The sequence below is a fragment of the Panthera pardus genome, unplaced genomic scaffold, assembly GCF_024362965.1.
Source record: "Panthera pardus isolate Hobbes unplaced genomic scaffold, ASM2436296v1 HiC_scaffold_13, whole genome shotgun sequence".
NCBI classification, from domain to species: domain Eukaryota; kingdom Metazoa; phylum Chordata; class Mammalia; order Carnivora; family Felidae; genus Panthera; species Panthera pardus.
In genome coordinates this window covers 125,205,936-125,225,165 of record NW_026526688.1, presented here as the reverse complement: position 1 = coordinate 125,225,165, position 19,230 = coordinate 125,205,936, and positions in this window count along the sequence as shown.

Sequence of the window (19,230 nt, the reverse complement as noted above, 5' to 3'; positions counted from 1 at the left end):
GGTCTGAAATCCAGCCAGTGCTCTATTTGCCCAGCCCTTGTCCTTGGAGGAGATTCTAGTGTGCTCAAAGAAAGGGGCACCTTTTTCTAATATTCAAAGATATGATATTGACTAACAGAGAGTCTGGAGAAAAGATTAATGATACACTAAGGTTAAGTTTTTGATCCATATCATGAAATGGACATAATTTCCAACTTGAGATATTTTTCTTGACTTATACTAAGGCATGGTCTGTAAGTAAGCAAAAAAAGTAATTTGACATGCTAGAATTGTCATCAGAAGGAAGGGGAAGATTACCACCATTGAATATAAAAGGAAATTGGAAGACAAAAATGAAATGCAACTTTATTAGAATCTGGTTTTCATGCTAGCTCAATGTGTTGTTTACATATACTCACACAGAAAACAAAATCTATAGAGATAGAGTGATGAGACATACTGAGAGAGGATGACAGAGACAGAGACAGAGAGGTCATAACTGAACAAGACAGGATCATCTGTCCTATTCACTCTTTTTCCATATCCTCTCTCCTCCATCTACTAAAGAGGCCTTTTAGTACAAAGATCATCAAGTTGACATGATGTTATAGGAAGTAGGTGATAAAAATGAACATAGGAGAAGCTTTTTTGTTGTTTTTGTTGATTTGAGTGGTGATCTCTTTTGCTGTGTTTTTGTTTGTTTATTTGGGGGGTGATATATTAGTTTTCTTGTGTTTGCTCCAATCTGAAGAATGTAGGAATCTGCTGAGTTATATTAGCTTGGAACTGTAAATTTATCACTCTAGCCTTAATTTCAAGGGAATGCAGCATGCTGGAATTATGACACAAAGGCCAGAGTAGAGGAGTAGTTAAAGGAAGGGGAATGGAGACCAAGGGAGCAATTACTTCCAGGCACCCATTCAAGTTGGATTCATACCAGACTCTAACATCCCATGGGGATCAGTAACTAATTGCTTTGTACCATCCTCTGGATTCTTTGTGAGTTTGGCTGGGGTCACTGACTGGTGGACTGTTATTTCTGATAATGGGCAAAAGTTACATATTTTTCCAGAAGTTCTTGAAATCTAAATTTATATTTATATAGGAAGATAGATATAGACAGATGTATAGGTAGAGTATGTATGGATAGATATAAATAGATGTAGAGAGATATATAATGCAGGTGGAGATATACACATAGATATTTCTAAGTCATTTATTAACATTGATTTATTTATATTTTCTCGACAGAATGAAGCAGTGTTCTCTTCAGTTCTGTTCACAATTGCATTTGTAAACATGATGCTGTATGAAATGGAGCATATGTGAATAAAATTTAGTAGCTAGGGTTGCAATCACCTAAGTTGGCCAATCAGTTTCTCTGGACCCACACTTATTTCTTTTTTTTTTTTTTTTAATTTTTTTAACGTTTATTTATTTTTGAAACAGAGAGAGACAGAGCATGAACGGGGGAGGGGCAGAGAGAGAGGGAGACACAGAACTGGAAGCAGGCTCCAGGCTTGGAGCCATCAGCCCAGAGCCCGACGCAGCGCTCGAACTCACGGACCGTGAGACCGTGACCTGAGCTGAAGTCGGACGCTTAACCGACTGAGCCACCCAGGCGCCCCGACCCACACTTATTTCTAAAAAGCAAACCCTTTAAAGAAAATTCTAGGCTTTACCATGTCTGGTGTTTTTGGAGTTGAGCTTTGTGATAGAAAAACAATAGCACTACGTGTACTAGGCATGTGAAGATGTGAAAGGCTTCATATTAGCGATGGAAGGAGAGTCTGAGGAACCCCCTGGGAGCTAAAAGGAGGCAAGATGGAGATAAATTTGGAAGGGAAGTTATTACTTTAATGCTACATTGACCACCTCTGGAGTTCAAATTATATATATTTCAGTAGGTTCCATTTCTGCCTACTGAAGGAGAACTCTTATTCATATATTCTGTTACTCTGCTCTTTTAGCTAGTCACTCATTTCTTATTAAAAACTCGGGTAGTTGATGAGGACATAGCCAATTAACCTTTAGCCAATAGTCTGGTATACTTTCAGCAGAGGACAAGTGCAAAATTAACTGGGAATACACATGGGTTAGTGGTGGAGGGTCTATCTCATCTGTAGTGGTGGCATGGGTGTGAAGGTGTTAGCAATCCAAATAATGGCTGATAAAGCAGAGCAGACTGGGAATCACCCAAGCTTATGTTATAAGCAGCAGTTACCTTTTTTAAACCCAGGAACTCTATTCCTGTTCAAAGCACACCTGGAGGCCTTGACAATGGGTTCAAAAAATAATCCTTACAGAAAAACTGTGACAGTAGTTAGGTTGTAAAAAATAGCCCAAAGCCCAAGCCTAACCTTTATAGGAAGGTTCTTGTCCCAGCAGGGAAATCGAAAAACATCAATGAATGGGAAGAAACCCGCCCCCCCCCCCCCCCCCCCAGCCAAGTCTTCGTGACTGAGGCGATTGGAGAAGGAAGATTGGATAAGATAAAGGCTGCAGCTTGGGGAGTTTGGGAGAATAATTGGGAGAATAATTCCCCAAACCATCAACTCTCTGACACCCAAGCATGAATGTGATTTCTTCTGAAAACTGAGAAGGACAGAGGCTGAGATTTGAAAAGATTGAGTGAATGAAATTTTCCAACACCTAGAGTTAAGCAGGTCATGGAAAAACAGGAAGAGATAGGGCATATTAAGGTGAAGTGAACAAGTAGGAAGGGCCCAAGGTCATGTTCTCTATACTTCATAATGGAAAGTATGGAAAGGAACCCCAGTCCACACAAATCCAAACCAAGTTCTTCAACATTGAATTTTGAAATGCTCTGAGGGAAAGAAATCCCTAAAAGCATTCTTTTTTTTTTTTTTTTTAACTAATAAACCACCGCTTCTCAGTCTTAACTCCAGTCAAGGAAAAGAGGTTGATGGGAGAGCAAGAAGCCTTCTACTTCAGATGTTAAAAGAAGCATCATTTAACATTTCCAGCAGACAATCCCATACTCCATCTTAGGAATAAAAGGCAGACCTTTCCCCCATTATTTCACAAAGACACTCAACAACAGACTGATGGATATAGACAAGAGCTTTTTTTTTCCCCCCTTCATCTTCACCAAGCAGCTGAGGGAGTCCTTACATGAATGAACTCATGATGACCAACAGATATTTTGAAGTCAGACATGAGTATTCTCTTGGAGGCTACCTGTATTCCACATTGTAGCTTTCCATATTAAAAATGTTGGAGGTTATGTTTTCAAAAAGTTTCTTTCAGCAATAGAGCTTATTTGGTCCTAGTTAAAATTTTAAGCAAACATACAGCAATCACAACAAATCAAACAGTGCTACACCCATTTAAGTCCAATACTCTGAATCTCCGACCTTTGGAGAACTGAATGTGCTTTTAGACGTGGAAAATACGTTCTCTACTATTTAACCTAAATGCCACTATAATTATAACCATCTCAGACTTTTTCCTATAATTCTTTCTGAAGATATACAATTAAAAGAAAGTGGTAATCTAAACAATGAAAACAAAATGGAACCCTACAATTACACAGTCAAACTTTTCTCATGTTAGAACAGAATGAAGAAAGGCATTATTTAATTAAAATACCAAATGCCACAATCCATGAGGAAAACCAAGTGTACCATAAGTACAGACGAGAGAAGATGGTAGTGAAGACAAAACTACATGTCTAATACTTGATGTTGCATATAAACATGAATTATACCCCAAAGAAACATTCCTATTCTCTGTGGTAACCATTAGTGACTGCGTTACATATGCATCAGTTTTCAAACATAGAATGGGGAAAACAAATGGTGCCTGCAGCTGGGTAGTACCTCCTTCATCTGGACATAAAGTCCCTCTTCACTGGTCTGATCCATAACATGTTGCATTAACCACCAACCAGCTTTGCTCTTATTACTAGCCTCTTTGAGCATTTGAGATTAGAAACCCTGATTGCAACCCCATCCTAAAATGTTTTTCAAATATCCTTCCCCCAAATTGAGGGTAGCACTATTGAGAAAAACAAGTAAGTCTAAAAGGGAAAGAGTCACTTTCAATCCTGTTAACCATAGTTACCTACAGGAATAATCCTTCAAGTTTAAAAATTAAATAAGCAAGAATGCCAGTACTTAGTTTAAAAGTTCTAGTGAGGTTTTAGCTGGACTTATGAGCAGGCAGGCTATGTGATGTTATTAAGTTGTTATTACAAGTGAGTTTGATGAATCATAACTTCCTGAATATCTGCAAGGAAGTCTGCCCATCCTTTTGGCAATTCCTAGTAGTTAATGTTTATTTAATAAGTGAATAAAGTATATTCACTTTCTAAAATTGCCATATTTGTGCCATAAAATGAAGAATCCATGTGTACTATGGACCTTTGAACAGCACAGGTTTGATATGTGTAGGTCCACTTACATGTATATTTTTAAAGATAAATACAGTACAGTACTGTACATGTATTTTCTCTTCCTTATGATTCCTTTAATTACATTTTCTTTTTTTTAATGTTTATTTATTTTTGAGAGAGATAGAGTATGAGTGGGGGAGGGGCAGAGAGAGAGGGAGACACAGAATCCGAAGCAGGCTCCAGGCTCTGAGCCATCAGCCCAGAGCCTGACATGGGGCTCAAACCTGTGAATGGAGAGATCATGTCCTGAGCCAAAGTTGGATGCTTAAAGGACTGAGCCATCCAGACGCCCCCCTTAATTACATTTTTTTCCCTCTAGTTTACTTTATTGTAAGAGTACAGTGTATAACATAAATAGTATATATGTTAATAGACTGTATAATAAGTAAGGCTTCTGGTCAAGATTAGGCTATTAGTAGTTCAGTTTTGGGGGACTCAAAATGTATATGGGGATTTTTGACTATGAGAGGGATCAGTACTTCTAGCACCTGCATTGTTTGAGTCAACTGTATATGAATATAAGTAGTAAATATGACAAATCATACTCAGTATATCAGTGAAGAGACCTGTGACTAATGAGAAACCTTATTATTATTATAGAGATAAATGTAGCTAGCCTGCTCTGTCATAAATATATATATATATATATATATATATATATATATATATATTTATTTATTTATTAAAGGGTTACATATATACATATTTATGAAGGGTCAGAACAAATATATATATGCACATACATATATTATATAATATATTATTAAGTATATATAAATATAAATATATATATTTGAATATTTAAGGGCCACAAAAAATTTTAATGTATTTATGCCACATACATCAATATATATGAAGTTTACTGTATATATATTTTAAGTTTATTTATTTTTGAGAGAGACAGAGAGAGTGGGGGAGAGGCAGAGAGAGAGAGGGAGACAGAGAATCCCCAGCAGGCTCCATGCTGTCAGCACAGAGACCAACACAGGACTTGAACTCGTAAACTGTGAGATCATGACCTGAGCTGAAATCAAGAGTCAGATGCTTAACCAAATGAACCATCCAGGGACCCTTAAAATATATAGTGTTAATTAAAGCATTGAAAAGATTTGCCTTGATAAAACACAGATTCTATCACATTTATCACCATGTTAAGCATTTAAATACATATATAATATACTAGACATTCTGTAGGATAAAAAAACATTGGAAAAACAAGACTTCTGGCCCCTGGAATGATAACTTTAGTTGTAAATACAAGAGTCTCCCTTAAGAAAAATTGACTCTATCCTGCCTGTGCTCCCTATAGCATGTGACTATGGTTACTCTTGTCTTCCACACTGATACCTTCTTCTTTAATTTGTAAACAAAGCAACATAGTGTCTTACCTTTCTCCTCCTTTATGGTTTGGTTTTTTTGTTTGTTTTTATCTTCTCTTAAGGATTCCATTTCCTTTTCCTGCCCTTTTAATATTAGTTTTCTCAGGTTTTTAGCCTCAATTTTCTTCTCTCTCTTATGGTATACACTTGTATTTTTGATTTTTAAATTTTTTTCAGTTTATTCATTGAGATAGATAGATACATAGATAGATGAGAGAGAGAGAGAGAGTACAAGCAGGTGGGGGAGGGACAGAGAGGGGGAGAGAAAGAATCCCAAGCAGGCTTCTGCACTGTCAGTGCAGAGCCTTAGGTAGGATTCGAACTTAGGAACCGTGAGATTAGGACCCGAGCCAAGGTTGACACTTAACTGACTGAGCCACCCAGGATAATGTTGTAAATCATTATCCAACAAAGTTTTTCTAAGTTCTATGAGGACAAATAGAATTATTGATTAAATGTTAATCTTACTTATTTTTTGATGTTCATTTATTTGTTTTGAGAGAGAACGAGTGCGTGATTGGGGGAGCCACTGAGAAAGATGGAGAGAGAGAATCCCAAGCAGGCTCTGGACTGTCAGCACAGAGTCCAACAAAGGGCTCAATCCCAGTAGATCATGACCTGAGCCTAAATCAAGAGTAGGGCACTTAACTTACTGAGCCACCCTGGTGCCACTAGTACACACTTTTAATAAGCGATCTCATCCTTCCTATAGCATCAATGCCCATGCTGTTAAGCTCTTGTCTATATTTCCAGGTTGACTCATTGTCATGCCCATGCTATTAAAAATCACATTGATATTTCCAGCTCAAATCTTTCTCCTGAGACATCGTGCCCACTGAATAGTCAAACTGCTTTACAACATTTCAAACTTAGCAGGTCTAAAATTAAATCCTTAATTTCATTGACCTTATGGCATTCTCAGGAAGGCAATGCACAGAATTGTGTTGAAGCTTTCCTCAGATAAAATAATAATTGCTTATATTTTTCATGGGTCTCATTTGCTGCTGGTTTCAAAAATCTCGTTAGCATGAAGCAATCTTGGGTATTTCCTTTGTAATTTGAAAGCCATCTCGAAATAAAAATTCCAAAATACATGTTTTGTAAAGTTTTTATGTGCTATGTAATTACTCCGGAGAAAGCATATGCTAAGAATTAAAATATTTCATGTTAAGTTTAGTTCCTAAATTTACTGCAAAATTATATGTTTGGTTTTCTAGAAACTGATATAATGAATACTGAAGGCTATGTCAGGTATTTATTTGAAAATACTTTTATAAGTTTTGAGAAATTCTTTATTCTATCTAATCACTTAAGGGTAAAAGGATGAATTCTAAAACTTCAAGAGGAATATTACAGACAATTAGAATGAATTCAGTTAAATGGAGGAAAAAAATTAACCTTGAGCTTGCTGCGGTATACCAGATCTACTGAAATTACAATCTCTCCATTGAGCATAATGACTTCATTCTACAAGCAGCATTAAGTAGGACTTTCCTGTATATATTATAGAAAGGTGTATATTGTTCCTTGGTTAATCACCGTATCTTGTCTTAAAAATAAAATGAATATTCCATCATTAAATGTTTTAAAGAAGGAATGTGCAATATCCAGTCTATTTCTTCATATTTTTTGGAGTAATTATGTTGTTTTATGATATTTTCCCCTTTTGTCAGCACTTGTGTTCTTTTATTAGGAAAAAAAAAAGGACCTGTCCTCAGGGTGGGAGTGGGGAAATGCACAATTAAAGTAAGTCTTCATTACTTCACTCTTTGTTAATTAACTGAACACCTTCATCAGCAGATCTATCAAGCTTTCTTTCCTCAAGTTTTAAAGACTAAGCAATGTGAGAGTGAGGCTCTTGTGCAGTATGTGTGGTATGGAAGAATTGGATTTATTTTCATGTTATATGCAATAACGTGCTGTGGAAATCAATGAGGAGTGAAAGCATGGATAATTAAAAGATGCTTTGTTTTCATTATGTGAAATGCCTTTATTCTGTTTGCAAAATAAAATCTCCCGAAACAAACAAACAAGCAAACATCCATACATATACACAAAAGACAAAAGTCATGAGAATTAGAAAACTGCTCTGGTTAGTGCAAACAATGAGTATTTATTGATAATGAGCTTATAATGGATGATAGTCATGTAATAAAAAGACTGACTTAAAACAGAAATCTCAATAGGCCATTTCCTTATTAAACTACTGTCGTGGTTTGCACTAATAAGACATGTGTCCCTGCATGCATCACCAAAGTCTCCTTTGCCGAGATTTCCCCAATATCTGGACTCTAAACTCAAAGGTGTTGAGTTCTTTGATACATCATGTTGTTCCTGGCTTCAAGGTCATGCAACATGCTATTTCTTCTGCTTGGAAAACAGTTTCTTCTCATCCCCAAGAATCCAACTTTTACTCATATTTCAAAATTCAGAGTGGAGTTTTTTTCTTCTCTGAGAATTCTTCTGGAACACCTGGAGCAGTAATTAGCAAATGAGGGAGATGACACCGCTTAGAAACTATTTAAGGACAAGTAGAAGCATTTTTTATTATAATGATGATGGCTGGACTGAATGAGGCTACCTTTTGGTGCACAGGGACCAGGATGCCAAAGGATCCACAGTGTGAGTTCAATTTTGCACCTTGAAATATTATTCCTCTCAAAATGCAAATAGTGTCCCTACTGAGAAATACAGATTGAGAGACTAGATCAAGTCCTTTATTAAAATTTCTATTAGCTTTCTGATCTCTACATTTATTAAAATTTTAAATAAATAATTTCATTAGCTATCTAATATTAGGCCCAACAAAATTATTGGGCAAGGGTGAAGGATCTTTATAACTGATGTGTTCTACTAGACCCGTCATTCAGTATTTGGAATGCTCCTTCCTTGACTCATTTTACCTCATGGGAGGGGAAAGGCTTATTTGACTTGGAAGTCTGGGAAATACAACCCAGGGATCCTGTTCAATTTATTTCCTCCCGTGGGAATGGATTGTCCACAATTCTGCTTTTTCTTGTGGGAAAATTCATAGTATAGCTGGCGTCTTGGTGGATAAGTCTGCCTAATTATAGAGCATAGTCAGCAAGCCCATTTACTTTTCTCACTAAGCTACATTAGGTCAGCAGTAGAAGTAGAATTCAAGATTCTGTTGTAAATTCAGGACCAAGAAAGAAAATCTGGAAGAACAGTTCTTAATTTCAAGTCACTTGCTCGTTGCCTTAAGAATGGAAATTATTCAAATAATTTCTGGGTGTGGTTCAAGATGATCTGGCAATTATAACTTGGCCTGCAGGATTTGGCTGTGCTCTAATAGAACATTCCCAAACATTTTATGGAGTTCAAAAATGAGGAATGGCAAGGTGAGTGGCAGCAAAATGGTGGCAAGAGGTTGAGCCTGTGGAGCTGCTCCTTCCCAACCCTAGAAGTCTAGAGTGTCAAGAGCAGCTTCAGTTCAGAAAGAAGTCAATGACAGAAGCAATTGGACATTGGGCTAAATTGTTGATTCACAAGAAATAGTGGTGGCTGTATTCTAGACAGACCTCACCATGAATGCCACATCAAGTGCTAGGGACTCAAAGTAAAAAAAAAAAAAATGGATATTAAAAGACTTTGGAAGATAATGACTTAGAAAAGCCAAAAGTAAAATTAGGTGACTGTGTCTTGCAACATTTCTCAAGAATGACACTCTGAGAGAGGATGTGGTAGACATGAGAGACTTCCACCACCTCCTTCTCCTGAGAGGTCAAATGCGCAGTGTCAAAATTTCACTCTAGTGAGAGGTTGCTCCTGACTTCGTTAAAGTTCACAAGTCTTGAGTCTATAGAAGTTATTAGCATCCGGATGAGGCTAAACCCAAATACTTTTCTCCATTTCTTGGATGCTCTCGAAATGCTTCCGTGTTTTTGGCCACAATTGAGGAGAAAGTTTTTCACCTTTGTTTCAGCTTTTATTATCAGAGTCTCTTATCACTTTCTTTCAATTTCACTGCAAAATCTCTGATAATGGACGTGAAATAGGTGACTGGGCATCATTTAGGTTGAGTGGAACTTTAGCCCTGGTAACAGTGTAGCCTCTAGTGTTTATTTAATTTATTCTGTGACAAACTGATAGTTACCTTTGGCAAAATCAATTCCCTGCTTCTTCTTCTTTAGTAATCGTATCATCTATTTTATTTATGTGCTTCATGGAAAGACTGTATTTCCAGCTTTCCTGCCGTTTATTAAATGTGCATTGTCACTAATTAATGGCCAATGAAATATAAGCAGAAAAATGTGTAAATTCAAGGTAAATTACTTAGAAGATGTTTGGCATGTACCCTTCATCTATTTTTTTTGTACTTCTTGTTCTCTGTCTATATTGCCCCCTGAAAAGCAGAGGGAAGATGTTTGGGAGATCTAGCAACCATCTTGAAGTGTAAAAACAAAAGCTACATGCTGGGATAGGGAAGCAAAGAACGGGAAGGAGCCTGAGTTCCTGATGTGTCTTCTACTTGAGGGAATAGAAGTTTTTTAAATTTTTTTTTTAAACGTTTTTATTTATTTTTGAGACAGAGAGAGACAGAACATGAATGGGGGAGGGGCAGAGAGAGAGGGAGACACAGAATCAGAAGCAGGCTCCGAGCCATCAGCCCAGAGCCCGACACGGGGCTCGAACTCACAGACTGTGAGATCGTGACCTGAGCCGAAGTTGGACGCTTAACCGACTGAGCCACCCAGGCGCCCCGAGGGAATGGAAGTTTTAATATACAAGGGTATTAGGGTTCTCCAGAGAAATAGAACCAATAGAATAGATAGATATATGTATAGCTACAGGTATAGATATAGATATGAAACAGACATAGATATGGATATAGGTAAAGGTATAGGTATAAGTATAGGTGTAGACGTAGATACAGATATGAAGAGATTTATTAGAGGAATGGCTCACATAGTTATGGAGGCTGAGAAGTCCCATAATCTGCCATCTGAGAACTGAAGAACAAGAAAGCTGATATAGTCTAAGTTCAAAGGCTTGAGAACCAGGCTTAAAACTCTGAAACCCCTGGTTGAGAACCACTGAACTATGCTGATAAGTAGAGGTGAGGTCTTATGGTAATATTATGTGTCACTTTTTAATTTTCATTAGTTATACTGTTTCCCTTGCCTTAAGTAACACAGACAACTGCTTGTGTTAATGCTCCATGTCATTACTGCATCCTTTTTTAAAATGTTTATTTGTTTTTGCGAGAGAGATAGATAGAGAGAGAGAGAGCACAAAGAGGGGAGGTGCAGAGAGAGAGGGAGACACAGAAATCTAAAGCAGGCTCCAGGCTCTGAGCTGTCAGCACGGAGCCTGACCTGGGGCTGAAACTCATGAACCGCGCAAAGTCAGAAGCTTAACCAACTGAACCACCAAGATACCCCATAAACACTCTGTCTTTTAGCAAACAGTGATGACTGAGAGGCAAATGATAGGGTATTCTTCTCAGAATGAAGACTTTGTGGCTCTTGTAGTGTTTCCTAATATAGTTCCCCTTCCCTTCCCTTCCCTTCCCTTCCCTTCCCTTCCCTTCCCTTCCCTTCCCTTCCCTTCCCTTCCCTTCCCTTCCCTTCCCTTCCCTTCCCTTCCTTTCCCTTCCCTTCCCTTCCCTTCCCTTCCCTTCCCTTCCCTTCCCTTCCCTTCCCTTCCCTTCCTTTCTTTTCTCTCTACCCTCCTCTTCCCTCTTTTTGTTTCTTCCCTGCCCACCCCAACATGAACTGCTTCTCAAGCTAGCTGAAGAGAAAAAGAAATGAACTTCTTAACCCAGAATTTGCTATTCCAGCCCCACCACACAGGTGAATCGACAGTGGTAGAATAGCCCCTAAATGTGCTCGTTCTTTCTTTCTTTCTTTCTTTCTTTCTTTCTTTCTTTCTTTCTTTCTTTCTTTCTTTCTTTCTTTTCTTCCTCTTTCTTCTTCTTTTTTCCTTCTTCTCTTTCTTCTTCTTCTTCTTCTCCTTCTTCTCCTCCTTCCCCTTCTCCTCCTTCCTCCTCCTCCTCCTCCTCCTCCTCCTCCTCCTCCTCCTCCCCTTCTTCTTCTTCTTCTTCTTCTTCTTCTTCTTCTTCTTCTTCTTCTTCTTCTTCTTCCTCTGAAGCTCCTGCTACTCAGCCAGGATGCTTAAATTATTATCTAATTGCCTACTGAAAAGCCACAAGAGATCCTCTTGATGGACTGAGAATTTATCCAAAGATGCAAATCTCTTATTCTATTATATAGGAGAATGAACAAAGTTTGAAAGAGCCATTTTTACATGTGATTAAGGGATATTTACTACTAACCTCCTGATTAAGATATATGTGGTTACTAAAATTTCATATTCATAATCCAAAATTAGCACATAACTTACGAAAGCCTTGATATAGCATATTGATGATGTCTGAAGTACACCAAATGTCTGACAGTTGATATTCTTCTTTTTATTTACAAATTACTCTTGTTTTAGCATCATCCTCATTTTTTTGCTTATTGTTGTTGTTTTACTTTATTGTCAATGGTATGAAGCCATCTATATTTTCATATTTGGGGCCCTAAATCTTCTGTTATTTAAGATTTAAAGTAATTTTGTGCTGTGGCTCAACCACAAATTGACAATATTGAATTGCTAAAGCAAATGCATACACAATTTCCCTTAACAAAGTGTCATGTATACTTCCTCTTCATTCATAATGGACTGCATGTTAACTTGTTATCTTTCAACAACTTTCAGTAATGGCAGATAAATGCAGTAACCTTTCAGGAACAGATAAGATTTGAGCTTAAAGGGCATTGAGTATAATGCAAAGTACCTTTTAGGATCTCACTGTCTTCTTTTAAAAAGTAAATGACTATTGTTTCACTTGCATTGTTTCCTAATATTTATTATCTCTGCTTGGTTTTTTGTTATTTTATAGAAAGTATGATTTGATGGAGTTAATCAGAGTCAAGAGTCTGTTCTTCAACATACTTATTTCTTGAACTGTTAAATACCTGAATTTCATTCTTTTGACAAAATTGGTAACTTTTTTTTGGTAATGTTTATTTATTTTTGAGACAGAGAGAGACAGAGCATGAACGGGGGAGGGTCAGAGAGAGGGAGACACAGAATCTGAAACAGGCTCCAGGCTCTGAGCTGTCAGCACAGAGCCTGATGCGGGGCTCGAACTCACGGACCGCGAGATCATGACCTGAGCCGAAGTCGGCCGCTTAACCGACTGAGCCACCCAGGCGCCCCCAATTTTTTTTTTGGTAACATTTTTAACATATACACTTTTGTTTACCTTTATAATGAGCCATCAATTCTCAACAGATCATCCTTTTAGAGCTTGTATAATCATTGACAAAATATTAGAAGATTTAGAGTTGGACAAATCAGATTTAAGTTTCTGGCTTTTGGTTTCTGGAAATATTTACTATTAAATGCTTAGTTTTCTTATCAGAAGAAATAAGTAATGCAATTTCACTTATGTCATTGAATTGATACATTAATTAAAATATCACTTGCAAAACAGTTAGCAAAGTACCTGGAACATACTAAGAAGTCAATAAATAATCATCTATTAAAATCACCAGGGTGTCTGGGTGGCTTAGTCTGTTGAGCGTCTGACTCTTGATTTTAGCTCAGGTCATGATCTCATGGTAATGAGATTGAGTCCCACCTCCACACCCAGCATGGAGACTGCTTAAGATTGTCTCTCTCTTTCTCCCTCTGCTCCATGTGCATGTGTTCTTTCTCTCTCTCTCTCAATCTCTCTCTTTTAAAAAAAGCAGTACTTCCCTAATACATAATACCTGGAACATAGTATGAAATTAGTAGTAACAGGAGTGTTCAGTCTTAGGGGAACATTTCAGTTATGACACATCCATATAATGGAGATTTTTTTGGCAGCCATTGAAATTATCTTTCAAATAGGTTTTGATTATTTGGAAATTAATTATATATGACACTAAGAAAAATAGCTCGAGAGATAAAAATGCACAATATATCTTAATTTTATTAGAAATTTAAAAAATAAAGGGAAATTATATTAGAAAAAAGAAAAGAGAAATTAAAATTTAATAGTAATTATCTTGGGATTATTTAAATATTTTGTTCTCTTGCTTTTCTGCATTTACAGTATAGAGTTTTCAACAAGATTTTATAGTCATAGTATATGTTGAATTTATAAACCCAGAATGGGTTCCTGATGATAATAAGAAAATTGGGAAGGGAAGATATTTTTATTTAAGTGGGTAAATGGCAAGAGCTCTTTCTTTCTAGACTTTTTTTCAGGCCTAAATAACTACTGAGATTTAAAATGTAGTTTTTCCCTGGTAGATTAGAGAGAATGAAGGAAGTTAATGTTGAAAATATAGTTGGCAGTTCCCTACTGGTGAGAATTAAACCAATAAATCACATGAGAGTCTGTGGGTAATCATTTAAGCTGGTGAGAATAGAGCACATAGTATTAAACTGTAGACCTACATTTACTTTTCTGGGTGGGTCAAGGTTGACATATCAGGAAATAAAGTGTGGGGTATAAGCAGCAGAAGAACATGGCTTTTTTTTTTCCCCTTAAAATTAGAGTAAGGTAATATCCATGGAGAAACATTTATGTTATGTGGCAAAGAGTTCCAGAAATTGATAATACTGAAGCTGTCATTAAATTTAGCCAAGTCCTTGATGTGAGAACTTTCAGTTCATTGTTGATGACACAGATTGTAGAAACATATGGAAGCAATTAGAGGAAAGTAAATGGAGACTGTGGATACTGGCTGCATGTTTGTGGAACTTGACTAGATAAAAGGAATGCTGTAGGATGAGATCTAAAAGAGGCAATGGTGACTTAAGTTTCTTCTTTCAGAGTTTAGGAAATATGAGCATGAAAGAAGGCCAAAGGAGAAGACAGAATTGATGATTCTCTGGTGGGGGACGGAGTGGGGAGTGTACAAGAGAGAGGGGTGTCTTCTGAATGAACAGTGGATTCTGAGGCAAGGGCTGAGGAGTTAGATTTCCAGATAAGAAGAGAACTCCTCTTTTGCTGAGATTAGTGGGAAGGAAGCTTTCATAGACATAAAACTTCACCAGAGGACAGGGCTGGGGAGAGCAGTGTAGTATGTTCAGGCAAGGAACAGTACATCCGAAGGTGAGACTGGCTGTCCATGAACTAGGTGCATAACCTGAGGACATGCTTAATGTTTACTGGGCTTATTAACCTCCCTAGGTCTGCTTTTCTTCAGGTCAATGGGGATATGATGCATTCCATACAATTTAATATTTAAAATTCCATACAATTTTCCATATAATATGGAAAATGTCCATAAAATGTGGAAAATCCTTTTAAAAGTTGTAATGCATTCTTGTAAATAGATGATGATTTTATTGTAGAATGAAGTGGGCAGAGGACTAGATGAGGGCAGATAAAGACTAAGAGTTTTTGGAGAAACTCATCATAAACGTCAGTAGGGTGTTCATTGTCTAAGAGAATGGAAACAGCATAGCCAGCTGGCCCTGATAGGAGCTTGTTAAATTTCTCTACAATCCCCCAGTAACCTTGCTTTCTGAATATGGTACTTTTGAGAAGTGCCTGAGATGTTTGAGCTTAAAATCACTTCTTGCGCCCTATCTTCATTTACCAATATGGATGATGTTTCTTGGGCCTCGTATTTAAAATCCTCTCTGAGGCTTCTCCCATGGTGGCCTATTAGATTTACAGTGTTGGGTACTATGGAAATATCTTAGAATCTAGATGCACAGTGGGTCCGTGGGAACAGAAAGATTCTCACGCACAGAAAGCTCCATAAAACATCTACAGCATTGTCTTAGGTTGCTTGGAGAAACTGCATTCATATTCACAACGTATTGCATAATTATGAGATCCTGATTTTCATATTTCCCAGTGTGCCTTTTCAGCTCTGCTGTATTACCAAATTAAAGAAGACAACACAACTTTACAAAATTATAGTGTTCTGTTTTGAATGTTGCAGTTTGACAGTACTCTATTTTTAATTTGTTCATCATTGATCCTAATAAAGACAAACTGTCACTGTAACCATTGCCTGGAATGCAATACATTAGTTTTATTGCCTCTATAACAGCTGCTCATGTGTCGCTTCCTCTGTCATTCAATGATGATGTGTCCTTTTCTACACCCAGTGCCAGAAAATCTGGGAAAGCTCACAGCACAACACTTCCATATGAACCGGATTAAGTAGAGAGAAATCTAATTGTATGTCATCATTGTATTTCTACAACTTAGTACACAAAGGAGACATATAGAAGGAAAGCACTTTGTTATATGGGCTGAATAAGTGAAGAATGCATATTACACTTTTTTTACTGGCTTTGTAGATTTTGCCTTTCACCTAAACTCTCTATGCCTCAGTTTCCTCACACAGAAATTGAAAAATAATAGAAACCACTTTACCTGTCTCTGTGAAGATCACATAAACAAACTTTGTATCTCCAGCAAAGATATGCAAGGCTATCATATACCTGGGCAATATTTACAACGATGCCTTAAATATCAAATTGATGCATATGATAGCTTAAAATTTCATCTTTTATTTTTAGAAAATATTATTTTGCCAGGAAATTTTGCTTGTATATATCTATACATATTCACAAGGATCTCCCAAGAGAACCATGAAATCTATTGGGATCTCAGTTTAGGGTGTAATAGGCAACACTGTGTCCCAGCTTAGACAGGAATAGGGCAAAGAAAACCGATGATGTGGCCAACAGTAGGTTGTTAAAGAGGGGTGCAAGATTTGCCTTCTTCCTCAGAGTGCTCTTTCCCACGATTTGCCTGTAATGGTCAAATGTGCTGCTCAAACTTCCTTCTAGGGGGCAGCAGTGCCCTGGAATTTTGCCAACATTCCTTTGTCTCTTTAAACCTAGTTTAGTGAGCGACTTGGGGCTTCAAAGAAGCAAAGTGAAAAGAAATAAATGTGCTAATTTTGTTATTGTATACCGATATTAGAAAAAGGTAAGAGTGTACCCAAAGTTGTTGGAGTTCATACACAAAGAAAACATCAAAAATGGTACAGCTAAGAGAAACTAAAAACTATCCAGAGAAGCCTTCATTTCACTATTGAATTCATAGTTTATTTTTACTATCACACTTAATATATATTTTATTTCTATTAAAATTAAGGTTCTCAGGCTACATTTATGTTTATTTAAAAGATAAAAATTTGAGACATGAGTTTTTAATTATGTGAAAATTAAAATCTTTTGAACAAAACACTTTCCCAGGAAGTGTAAATAATACTTTCTGGAGGAAATGCAAATAGACCTAACTGTGACTTAGGCTTTCGTGAATTTGTTTTGATTTGTTAGAAATATGTATGGAATTGATGACTTTTCTTCTGAATGGGGATTCCGATTTTATAAAACAACTCAAAGTACTAAGCAGAAACGAATTTACAACTTCTGACATCTATACTGATACTTTACTGGTTCAGACATTAGACCATACTAAATCTCGACACCAAGTTATACATGAATTTTTATTTCTTATCTCACTTGGCCACATTCAATTACAGCTCTAATTATAGGAAGCTTATTAAAAGTTTGAAAAGTTTTCTTTTATAGTTTTGTGTAACGATCCCTTTTACCATTATCTGCCAGACCCTGGTCCCAAATTTTAAGGATATGGGGTCACATATTGAGGGATGACGACTCAGATGATTTTGTTCATCTGGCAGAAGAAAGACGGTGGCTTCATCAGTTGCTACTAAAAATTAACCCACAATGTCTTTCCTTTTCTAACACCATCATTGTTTGGGTGGAATGAGGAGCGCTCTCACTTTACATCTTGTTTTCAATCAAGTCTTCTCTTTATAATAATTTGTCCTGAATTTTTATTTAACAATACCTCAGAATTTATCATGGGGGTGAGAAGAAAAAAAATATTGGTTGCCCAGGGCTCTGAACTATTCTGAAACAACCTCGCTTATTATAACATTAAATAGGAACTTTGCTTGATTGTCATTATTCTGCAGAATATATGGTACTGACATTTTCCCTTTTCTCTGAGGGAGATAAAGTAATAGACCAAATGGGAAAAATTCTTCCCTGAGTTATATATAACTCTTAATTTTTTCACCAAGTTCTTACTCATCACTCTTAATTGCCAAATCTTAGAGCGATGAAAAAAATACATTGCCACTAATCATATCATGAAATCTGATATTATTTATCTGGAACATATTCACTTTTTAACAGTTTTCTTCATTTAACATTTGGTGAAAGAGTGCAATTATTGCTGGAGGAATTGAAATATCCTTAAAATATACTGTTCTTTTTTTTACATTTCCTTGTCACTTATTAAAAAGTATTTTATATGCTATTGATGCAGTAGGGTGACACTTTTAAGATACATTCAGAAATGCCCCTGGAGTATCAACCATTAGACATGAAATGTGAAATTCTGTCACACAGACATGAATGACTGCTACTATAATCACTGGCTCCTCTTTTATTAGGTTTTTTATTAATTAAATGTAAAGTCTACCATTGGCCTTATAAAAGTGCTCATCTGTTTTCCTTTAATTTCAAATAGATTAAAAGTAAGATTTGGTGTTAATTAAAACTTGGAATTTATGGGGATTTTAATTGCAAACAGCATTTCAATGGTGAGCATGCAGATGACTATTAGTTCTGTTTTGTAATAAACACAGTATTGAACAACGACAGGACAAAAGATAAATTATATGAACAGCAGTATGCCCCGATCGGCTCTGTGGTCCATGCATAGCCTGAATCCTGTCTAGCTGAGGGCAGATAAGAGGAGAAACTCAGAAGGTCAGGATCTCCTTGGTGAGTTTTAAACTTTTACACTGCTGTCTGGAAATTTCACTTTTACTTTAAAAATGTGGATGGGCTTAGGAACATAACAAAAATTTAAAAAGTGAGCAAACAAACAACAACATCATCGGGATTAATCAGTTTAATGGAAATGCTTTGATATCATATTCTGTACATATAACTGCACCTACCCTTAGGTTGAACCTAGGTTAATATAGGTTAATTATATATGATGTCCAAGAGGCCTCTGGAAGTTTCACATTTTATTATTTATTATCTTAACCGGACCCTGTTGCTTAAACAGGGCTATCTTCTGTGGGACCTGTAGCACAGGTATTTTCCAATTAGCATCTTTGCATATTCTCCTTTGGAATGAGTTGGGTTTAGCCTTGTCACGTTAGGCTTTTATGGGGAACTCTATCTTTGCAGCCCAGGCTACACATGACAAGATTAAATTGGCACACTTTACTATATAACTCTTGTTCCTGGCAGGACTAGCCTGGCTGATACCTCTGAGAGAAGGCTCAGCTGTCACTCAGTGACCCATTAACACTACTGTTCCATCCTGCAGTGTCATTTTTCTCATTCTCATGGAGATAATGCTCCCTGGAGATGTCCAATACCTGCAGGAATGAAAGAGAACAGCAGAGAGAGGCTAACTATCAAAGA